Source organism: Ambystoma mexicanum, chromosome 11 (assembly GCF_040938575.1).
Source record: "Ambystoma mexicanum isolate Mex_15411 chromosome 11, UKY_AmexF1_1, whole genome shotgun sequence".
In the NCBI taxonomy this organism is placed as follows: domain Eukaryota; kingdom Metazoa; phylum Chordata; class Amphibia; order Caudata; family Ambystomatidae; genus Ambystoma; species Ambystoma mexicanum.
Window position 1 is genome coordinate 530,352,404 of NC_090934.1, and position 10,445 is coordinate 530,362,848.

Genomic DNA, 10,445 nt, shown 5'->3' on the forward strand with positions numbered 1-10,445 from the left:
ACTGTTAAATCTCAACTGGAGAAAAATGACTGCTTTTCCCAAGCCTGGACTTTTGCTTTGCAATCACCTACAAAAAGCATGGACAATGCTATTATTGAAGCTGTCACTAATTCTAATTTGGGGGATACTTCACCTAACATCACGATCAATTGGCAAACTATCAAGCAGATAATTATTCATGATTTGAGCAAATGTGAGAGTGCTATGGATTTCAGTTCTTAGGTAGTTTTGATTGATAAAATTATTCCTCAACTGGATAAAACGGATAAAGGCTGTCAAACTGATCTTTGTTTAGACTTTCTTATGAAACAGACTCCAGTTACCAAGATAGACGTTAGCTGACAAACATATTTGAGCTTGGGCTTCATTTGTATTTGTATTTTGTTTATTTATATAGCGCCAAAGGCATCTGGGCTCATATCATAGGAGGCAAAGTTTCGTTTACATCCATGGATTAGAAGACTCTACCAGCTTACAGTAAACATGCAGGTAGGACTCCAGTATGACAAACATATATACACTATAGAATAGAATGGGGCATGTACAGCCACGACGGATATACAAACAATTTCTCTAACAGGTAGGGCATAAGAATATAGGAGGTTCACACAAAAATATATGCACAAGAATATGAGTTATCTACGTACAAGAAATAGGTGCAAAGAGGAATACACACATTATATACGCGTGAACTATACAGCAGAGTGCTAATGTGGGTGACAAAGTGGCAGTAGCCAAAATGTGACGTTAGATGTCTCATATGTTTTGTACTGAGAGCCACCATTTAGTTTTGTTCTTCAGTGCACGAGTTGCAAGTGAGGTACTTTCTAAAGGTAACATTAGGACGCAGACCTTACTTCTAAATGTAGTTATGCCTGATGGGTCTACTGCTCCAGAACGTAAAGGCAATATGCATCAATTTAAATTGTTAACATCTAGACACGTGTTACCTAACTGTATTGGTCCTCTTGAGAAGAAAGTGTTACGTGTCAGGAAAGTTCTAATGCTTGAGATTGATAGCCCACACTTGAAAAGTTTGGTTGCGCATCCTCGAAATATTGTACATGTGAATGTTAATACATCTGACAAATTTGATGCCAGCGATGCTCTCCAGAATAAAATACTGGCCTGGTTACGTACCAAAGCCAGCAAGCGTTGTATCTGGACTCTGGACTTTAGATTTTTGCCGAGGGTCTACATCAAGGAATGGTCCTTTTTGGACGACACAAACTGTATTTTTATCGGATGTGGGTGCAGCAATCTTCCTTCCTTGCTGAGCCATCATTATCAACTTGGGAAACTGACAGCAACTTCGAACTTACAAATTGTAACTGATTGATGATGGATTTTCCCTTGCTCTTTTTCTGTTCTTTTTGGCTGTTTTTATTTTATTTATTTTTATTTATTTGCATTTATAAAGCACACATCAGTCCCTGGGCATCGTGGCGCTGTTACAGTTTACTCACTTAGCAACAGGTATAACAAAACAAAGTTGAGGGTTTAGAGAACAGGCAGCAAAGTACAGAGAATGGCATATTGAGCAGTCACTAAGGTTACAGTTGAGCATCGTGCCTTTACAATTTGGTTAGTTCTAGCGGAACAGTATAGCTTTCAACATTTTGCGGAAGGCCATGTAGGAGCTTTCATTTCTGAGGGATGTGGGTAGTCCGTTCCAATTTTTGGGAGCAAGGTGTTGAAAGCTGGACCCTCCACCTTTGGTTCTTTTGAAAGCAAGTACATAGATCTGGTTGGTCAGGTGCGATCTAATGGGTCTATTGGATGGGTTGAATGTGATTCTTTCTGATAGGTAGGGTGGGGCATCGGTGATGGCCAGTGTTTTGAAGTGTTTTGGTTAACGTTTTATGTTTTGTGTTTTGTTTTATGTGTGGGTGCGCCCTGATGCCTGCGGGCTCTGCCGCCTTATAAATAAACAAAACAAAAACAAAAAAAACAGTTGGGTGGTCGCACACTATCCTCAAAATCCATTTGGTAAAGCAAAACGTCCAATGTAAATGTCAGTTAAGTTCAGAGCACAGCGTCTTTATTGGTTATGTTGTCTCATATTGTTTTTAAATTCTTTTGTTTTTCATATATTGCATTTAACCATACAGGCATTATAAGCTGTACTGGTGGCAAGTGAAGAAAATCATCGATATAGTGTGCAAGTTACATATGCCATTCCAAAAAGAGACTCTTTAGAATATAATGTGTTTCTCACGGTAAACTCCCTTCATGAGCATTGGTAAATGGTGTCATGTCTAACATCATTTCTACGTACAGATGAACAGTAGATCTGCCATTCAAAAATCTGATTATGCTCGAATGTTTTTCTGATGGTTGTCGTATGAAGACAAGACTGTCAGATCACAATTAACTTGTCATTCTATTCCCAAGATAAAGCATTCACCCGTCTCAGGATATCCGGAACATCCTGAACATAGGGTACAAGTGATTGTTTATACATTGTTACAAATATGTCACCATGAATTGGTACATGTTAAGCCAAGACATCTTTTATGCAATAAGCAAGTCTCCCTGTAAGTGTTTACATAGATGCGTGTGTTTTTGGTAAAAGATATAGGGCCCAAAGGCAGGCCTACTCCTGCTAACGTACTGGTGAATTGGGCTCATGATGTTTGCATTGTATAACATATAACTTGTTTCAGAAGATCCCTTTCAAATCATTTATTCAAATTAGCATTGTCAAACCTTTTAAGTTCAACAGTCAGATAAATCATCAACACGTGTTAAATAATATTTGTTCTGGCTACTGTCTACTTGCAACTGCCATATCTATGTTTATATTAACAATATTAAAGCTTTTTGGGCAACTTCATTAAATATTTTCTCATTGTTTTCAAAATCATTCAAAACGATTTCAATCATTTTAGATGCATTATATTTAGTATGTATATTGTGTTTAATTGTATATCATTTAACAGCAATTGTACAGCAATTGTTCAAATGTTTTGATTCATTCATTAAGGGAGCGTTCCTCTCCATTCACTCCATAATGTAGGCAGTAGTCATTGAACGGCATTCATTTTGCATGAATTGCAAAGACTACTGGAGTAGAGCCGGGGTCAAGGCGAGTGCTGCTTGTCAACCTCTTTCTGATCCCCTGAATAAGGATAAGAAATCAGTTACCAATAAACAGGTGTGGTGCACATCCAATTCATGCCTCCTGGAGGAGAGGTTCATTGCTTTGGATCGTGAAATGCATGCTTCTTTTAGAAATTGAGTTTGTGGTGCGTGTATGAGTGTGCGTGTGAGTCTATATGTGCCTGTTTGTCTATGCTTGAGGGACTGGGGGATGGATGAATGCAAGCAGAATTCATGTATGTAAAGTTGGAGGCGGTGAATGTGTTTGAAGTTGGGGATGTGGTGGGTTTCCCGAAGATCAGAGGAGATAGTATGGGGTCCGGGATGGGAGTGAATGGGGCACACTCAGCTGAAGATAGAAGAAGCAGCCTTGAAGCAACCTTGGGCGAATCCCTGATTTTGGTTATTTTTGAATAAAGCAGTTGAGTATAAGAGCTGATAAGAGGCAGCAGTAGTGGATCCCTGCTACTGACGCTGCCCAGTAGGGAAGAACTGAAATATTAGATACGATCGGAATCCATTATATGCACCAATAAATCTATGTTTTTATGTCAAAGTACAATGTTGAAAGGAAAAAAATATAGTCAATTGCTGGCTGTAACACATTCAATTGTACTTTGGAATCAACTTTTTGTTAGCCATAGATTTGACATGCTTCACTTTTGGTTAATCATTAATGTAACATCCTCAGTTATAAGTGTAACATCCTCCACTTTGGTTGATGATTAATGTAACATTTTCATTGTAACATCCTCGTAACATCCTCAGTCATTAGTGTACCATCCTCCACTTCTGGTTAATCATTAATGTAACATCCTCAATACAACATCCTCAACACGTGTTTCCCTGCATTTCTTCATGCGGTTAATCAGAAGGAATAATGCTCAAACTGTGCTGTGTTTCCTTACTCTTCTGGTGTGTGTTTTAGGCACCAGATTCAATTAAAAATATCAAGTACAAATTCGAAATTATGTTGGACTCCAGATCCTTCAGGTTAATATGTCTGGAGAAGCCTTATTCTGGCTTGGATTTGTTTCCCCCATTAAATGCTTTAAACCTTGCAGCGATTCTGCCTCAACTGGCATGGCTCTATGGTCAAAGCCAAAGCGAGTGTTTAATGTGGAGATATTGGCCTCATTACGACTCAGGCGGTAAGGGTTTTACGACGGCGTAAACAGCGCCGACCCTTACCGCCTGAGTACGAGGTCCCTTAGCGCCATGGCGGATTTAACACCTGCTTTTAGCAGGTGTTAAAATCCATGGCGCTAAGGGACCATGGAGTTAATTACGCCACCGTAATTTACGGTGGCGTAATTAACGCCTTCCCCACTCCCATTATGCCCTATGGGGCAAAAATGGGAATGGGGAAGGGTAAATGGGGATTGGGGACTTACCACCCCGCCAAGGTCGGAATGGGGCGGTAAGTCCGCCAACCACCATGGCGTAAACGTAGTTTACGCCATGGTGGTAAAGTCATGGCCCAGGCGGTAATTTACCGCCTGGGTCGTAATGAGGCCCACTGTCCTGCCATCATGAAGCTGTTTTCTTACAGTGTCATGATATTTTTTACTGGCATTAAAGACAAAGCCAACATAGAGCGTGGTTGTATGTGGGATTATTAGTTTACATTGGTGTGGCCAGTATCAATGTGATTTAATATAATTTTATAGTATTTAGTACTGACAATGTTTGAAAAAAGCTAACCCGAGGAGTTTTCTTGCATGGCGTTATTGACCTTCCTTGTGCAGCCAATATAGACACGGGTTATTATATTCAGTAGCATGGCATTTGTATGGGCATAATGGGAAAGGTCAATCTAATAAGGGCTTTCATGTTTGGGTACTGGTCTACATTTTTGCACTAGAATGGGCAGGTATTCTTACAGTGATATTCCATTATTTATGTGCAAAGCCAACAGGGGGAGTGTCCTTATGTGACCACACTGGACTACCTTGGTGCAGCCACTATGGGAATGTTGTATTACTATGCCATGGAATGTTCACTGTCCTTTTGGGCATAGAGAACATGCTAACTTTTTATAAGTGGACATGCTGACCTGCATTGGTTCTGCCAGCATGGACATGTTTTCTTATAGTGGTATTGCATTATTTACTGGCATTATGGGATTATGGGCAAAGCCAAATGGATGCATATTCATATTTTGTTACCGGAGGACAGCACAGGAGCAACACAGTGGTCTTGGAAGCAAGACCACACAGAGCAACAGAGGTTTGGATCCTGGATCCGCGCTTAGAAACCAAACTCTGGTATGGTATTAGGCACGTTACAAAAAACAATAAAATAAAGAAATATATTTTTGGATACTGTCCTACATTGGTGCAGGCAGTATTGACATGTTTTCCTACAGTCACATGTAATTTTATATTTGCGTTATGGGCAAAGCCATTGTGATGAGTGTTTGTATGTCGCCCCCCTGGGCTACTTTAGTACAGGCAGTTTGGACATTACAGTTGCATGGCATGTTACTTCAATCATGAGCAAAGGTACTATGATGAGTATTATTTCATTTGGATAAAGGCTTCAAATGTTCAGCCAGTATGGAAATGTTTTCTTACAATGGTTTTGAATTGGCATTATAAGAAAAGACAACATGATGAGTGTTCTTACTTGGCCAAGGTGGCCTACCTTGGTGAAAGAATGTTTATAGTCACATGACATCTTTACGGGCATTATGGGTAAAGGCAAACTGATTGTTCTAGTGTGGGGATACTGAATGCTTGTTTAACGAGTATAGGCATGGAATGGACACATTTTCTTGAAGTGTTTTTTTCCATGTTTACTGGCATGGTAAGTAAAGCCAAAGCGAGAGTACTCACATGGAGATTATGTCATGGGGACAGCAGCATTGGTATATTTACTTGATATGGCATGGTATTTTTATTTGCACTAAGAGCAAAACAAAAGTATGTGTTACTACATGGGGATACTGTGACAAATGGACCCAACCAGCTTAAAAATGTATTCTTAAACTCGAATAAGACTGCCATATATGGTGTGCACAGGAATCATCAAAATGAGCTGCAAAATGCTCCTTTGTGCTCTTGGTAACTTGGCATCTATTAGATTTCTTCGTGTGCTACCCTCCAAAACCGACTTTACGTTGCATGTCTTTTTACCCACTTTTTCACCAAATGTGAGCTGCAAAATTTCCCTTTTCAACTGATTAATTTTAAACATTTCTAAGGGGGCGAATACCCCAATCCTGGCTGGACGACTAATTCCTAAGGGCTGCCAGGGTCCCTCCCTCCGCAGATTCTGGCTGCTAGATGAGGCACCTGATTTAAAAATACACTTTAAACTTTGTTGCAAAGAAAGATGGAAAACCGATGCTGTGTCTAAATACTTGGGGAGTCTTCACAAGCATCCCCCATGATGAGTTTCTTCTGTACTTGTTGGTAGTAATGCATTATTAGGATCTCAGCTCTTCCCACTCCTTAAAAATATATTTAAATATTCATGCCATTTAAGATGTATATATTTTTGATGTTTGCATACTTGTATCATTGTTTTATGTTTGCTGTCAACCCAAAAATAATAAAGGAAAAAAAAGTGTCTCATTTGTTATGGACTATTCTCGTCTGAACATTTATTTCTGAGAAGAAACCACTGGCTGATAGTAACTGTTCGTCTTTAAAGAACTATACTAATCATAACAGTGTATGATTATAGATGCCCTCCCTGCTGTTATATTTCTATCATGCATGCACTCTCTCTGTTTCAGAGGCACTGAGGTTACGTTTCATCCGTTTTCAAATTGTTGCTGATGAATGCATTGATCATCTTTTCAGGCAACATCTTTGTTTATTTTACCTGCTTCATTTTTTTTTTACTGTATTTTGCTGAAACTACTTCAGGAAGCAACCCAGTCTTGCACATCAGTGAAGGCTTCCACTATCTATTAGATGGTCATAGTGTGTCTTGTCTCACAATGCAGTATCTATTTATTTTATTTATATAGCGCTAAGAACCCTCAGGCATCTGAGCACTGCTTATTACCCACGGTGTGTGGTGCTCATTTATCGACCTCAGAAGGATGAAAGGCTGAGTTTGGCCCTGCTGGTATTCGAACCTGCATCGGCAGGCTCTGCACTGTTGTCAAAGCGAGCACTCTACTCACTGTGCTGTCTGACAGGCATTTCTATTTTCTGATTGAACTAATTATAATATGTTCACTTCTCTATTTTTGTATTTTCAATATCAGCATGTTTGATCAGCGAGTTCACTATCTCATATTAATGTCCATGCAGGTGAATTTCCACCTTCCATTTCTTTCTTTCTTGAAATGATTTGAACCTTTTTGTGTCGGCCAAATTCATTGTAGGAGAGGGGATGGTGCGGCCGTAGCAAAGTGACTTGGCTGTGTGTCATCTGTTTGCTCAATTAAAATGGAGGGCATACAATAGCCATGTAACACACAATGTCTGGTTAAAAATATGGTTAGAAAAAAAGTAATTGCTTACAGATAGCTTTCATAATTATGGACCCGAGAGTTTTTGGGGACGAAGGTTAGCTCAGGGGCAACGCTTTTTTTTCTTGGAAGAAAAGCAACGCAGCACAACACCGTTTCAAATTCCCGGTCACGAGCTTAGAAACCACTCGCTGGAATTAAGCGCGTTATAACTGAACAATAAAATATGAGATATAACTTGGGTAGTGAATGCCTGAGAATTATTTTAAGACAGTTCTTCACAAAATGGAGCAATAAAGGTCGCAATATCTGTGTCACTGACGATGCACTACATGCAAAGCGCATACATTCCTACTGATCTTAGATAAACCCCTTATTGCATTCAACACCGTAAATCAAACATCAATTCCTAAGATCTACACCAAATGCATAGGTTTCTATAAAATGTAACTCTATATTGCTTTATCTCATAGAACACCAACAGGCAACAGCTCATCCAGATGGCCACCTATTGATCTCACTGAGGCCTGCTCATCTGAGGTGTACGAGAACACATCCTATCACCCATCATCATCAGTCTCGAAAATGAACCTCTAGCAGAATAACTTTAAATCCTCAAAATTAGCATCCATAAAATTCAAAAATATAAAGAGCATAGACAACTATACAAGAAGGTACAGTACTTGTCATAAATATTTGCAATCCTGGCCAATATGCACGTTGTAATGAAACAATACCCTACATCTTCGTAAGCCACCTGCCACGTTACAAACTGTACCTTTTTTATTTTTTAACAAAATCCCCCTACAAAAATGGAATGTCCCATACGCTGCTCCGCTACACAACCAGAATCACGTGAGGAGTCACGGCGGGGCCAGTCGCTGATTTGCTCCCTTCTTGTGAAGTGCACCATTTGGGTTGGAGCAGGTAGAACCTTACTTTGTATACAAAAAATAACTTATAGAGTGTAAGAAGTGGGAGATAGAATGAAAAAAAGCAACACAGAGAAAATCATATTGAGCGGCTCCCTGCAGCCCACAGCTCAGATTGCAGTCCAGCTGATGCACATGCAGCTTTAGGGCTTAGAAGACAGTGCTTAAAGGGCTGATTCCGGACGTTGACTTCATGCTGGGGTGTGGCCTGTGTTGGAGACTGGATGTTGATGTTGCGTCACCTTCAGACGCACCACAGCACACGGTGCCGGGCCTACTGTCTACATGTGTCGTGGAAAGCTTCCAGGGTGCGGATATCCCGCCACGTAGGCGGTAGGCATCCTGAAGAAAGCGGCTGCAGCGCTGGCACGGCGCCTGGAACAGCTTGATGTAACTTCTTAACCAGGTCATGAAAGAGCGGACCACGACATCAGGCATCTGGGGCAGCTGGTAGTGCAGCAGGGCTGTCGTCGCGTGGTCCATGACCTTCTGGAACACTTGATAGTTCGATTTGGACCAGATGTCAAGCTCGCCATCATCTGTGTGGACATTTTCATGATATCCTTTCACCACTGTGCGGTCAATGAAGAGGCTGCGCATGACCATGATGACCTTCAGCACCTTTCCCAGGGTCACCAGAAGAATGGCGGATGTGCCGTTGGGCCTGGTGAGTTGGATCGACATCTCTGGGAACATCCGGTCAATGCGACTGATGACATCGTCAACATACTGCGTTGGCAGGATGAGGGTGGTCGGCTGAGCTTTCGGCTTGCGTTTCGTCGATACTCCCATCTGGTTGGCCGAGCGTTTGAGAGACTGCTGGTTTAAGAGGCCAGATGCCAGGCCTGTGTGGTACTGGAGCTTGTTAGACCATTTGTAGGCTTGAAGAAGCTGGCTGTAGAGTGGAGTTTTGTCCTGCACGGGTGGTTCTCCGAAGGCTTTCCTACCAAGTTCCTGAGTCGTTCGAGTTCACTCAGGTCCCGGGTCCCGGGTCACCGCTCCCAGCCCCTCCTGCACGCCCCCAGGAAGCTCTTCTGGCGCTCCTCCAGCCCCCCCTTGTTCCTGAGGCCTTCCTTCAGGCAGTCGAAGACCCGCGTCACACTGGAGCGCAGCGCCTGCATGGTCGCGATGGCCTGGGCGAAGGCCTCCAAGTTGACAGCGTCCGCCATGTTGCGAGTGGCTGCCCAAGCCACCTGCCACGTATTTATTTCAAACCACATTTAACACAACAAAAGAAAGCTCAATACACTTCTCCACTCCATCGAGAGTGTTGCGCTTGGCATAACATTCACTGCTCCTGCACTTGATTTAGCCATAACCAACAAATCACATTATCTACAAGTCTAAGCACTAAATGTCCTCCACAGCAATTAGTGACTTGCTGTCCTATGTTTGCAATACCCCTATATTCACTGCCAAACCAGAGCTTTGGTAGTAGTGAAGTCTGAAGGCTACAGGATGAGATTACTAACTGCTACTTGATACAGCCTCAAGAGGAGGTATTTGAAGGGTTTTCCAAGCTCACCCATCAATACTCTCTGTTGCTTAACCAAACCTACTACTGGGCCTCATTACTAGGTTTGTGGTAACCAGCAGGTGCCACAGAAGGGTTGCTTTCAACCGTGTAACACCGAATCCAGCACTTAACTTCCCGGTGCCACTGGAACATTACAAGTCCCAGCGGCGCGGAAAGTCAGGCGCCTGATTTTGTGGACTCGGGAGTGGGGAGACGGAAGCACCTGTAACGTTGTTAACATTGCTAGTGCTTCCATGATGACTCTGACTACCAGGCTGATCCACACAGCAGGGTCAGAACTGTCAGGCGCAGCAGTCTTGTAGTGTGGCCCACTGTCTCTGAAACTCCTTGATTACCCAGGCCATCCACTGTAGATGAGGACGATTGGTTTAGTAAAAGACAAATGTCTGGGAACTGCTTGCAGAGTAAACCATGGGACCTGACCTTTTTTTATCTTGTAGAGTCA

The 10,445-nt window shown here is 41.9% G+C and overlaps 1 pseudogene; it reads right to left on the minus strand.

The window, feature by feature from the left end:
* Positions 1 to 8,640: 8,640 nt before the first annotated feature.
* Positions 8,641 to 9,632, minus strand: LOC138504737 (mediator of RNA polymerase II transcription subunit 27-like; annotated as a pseudogene).
* Between the last annotated feature and the right edge of the window lie 813 nt (positions 9,633 to 10,445).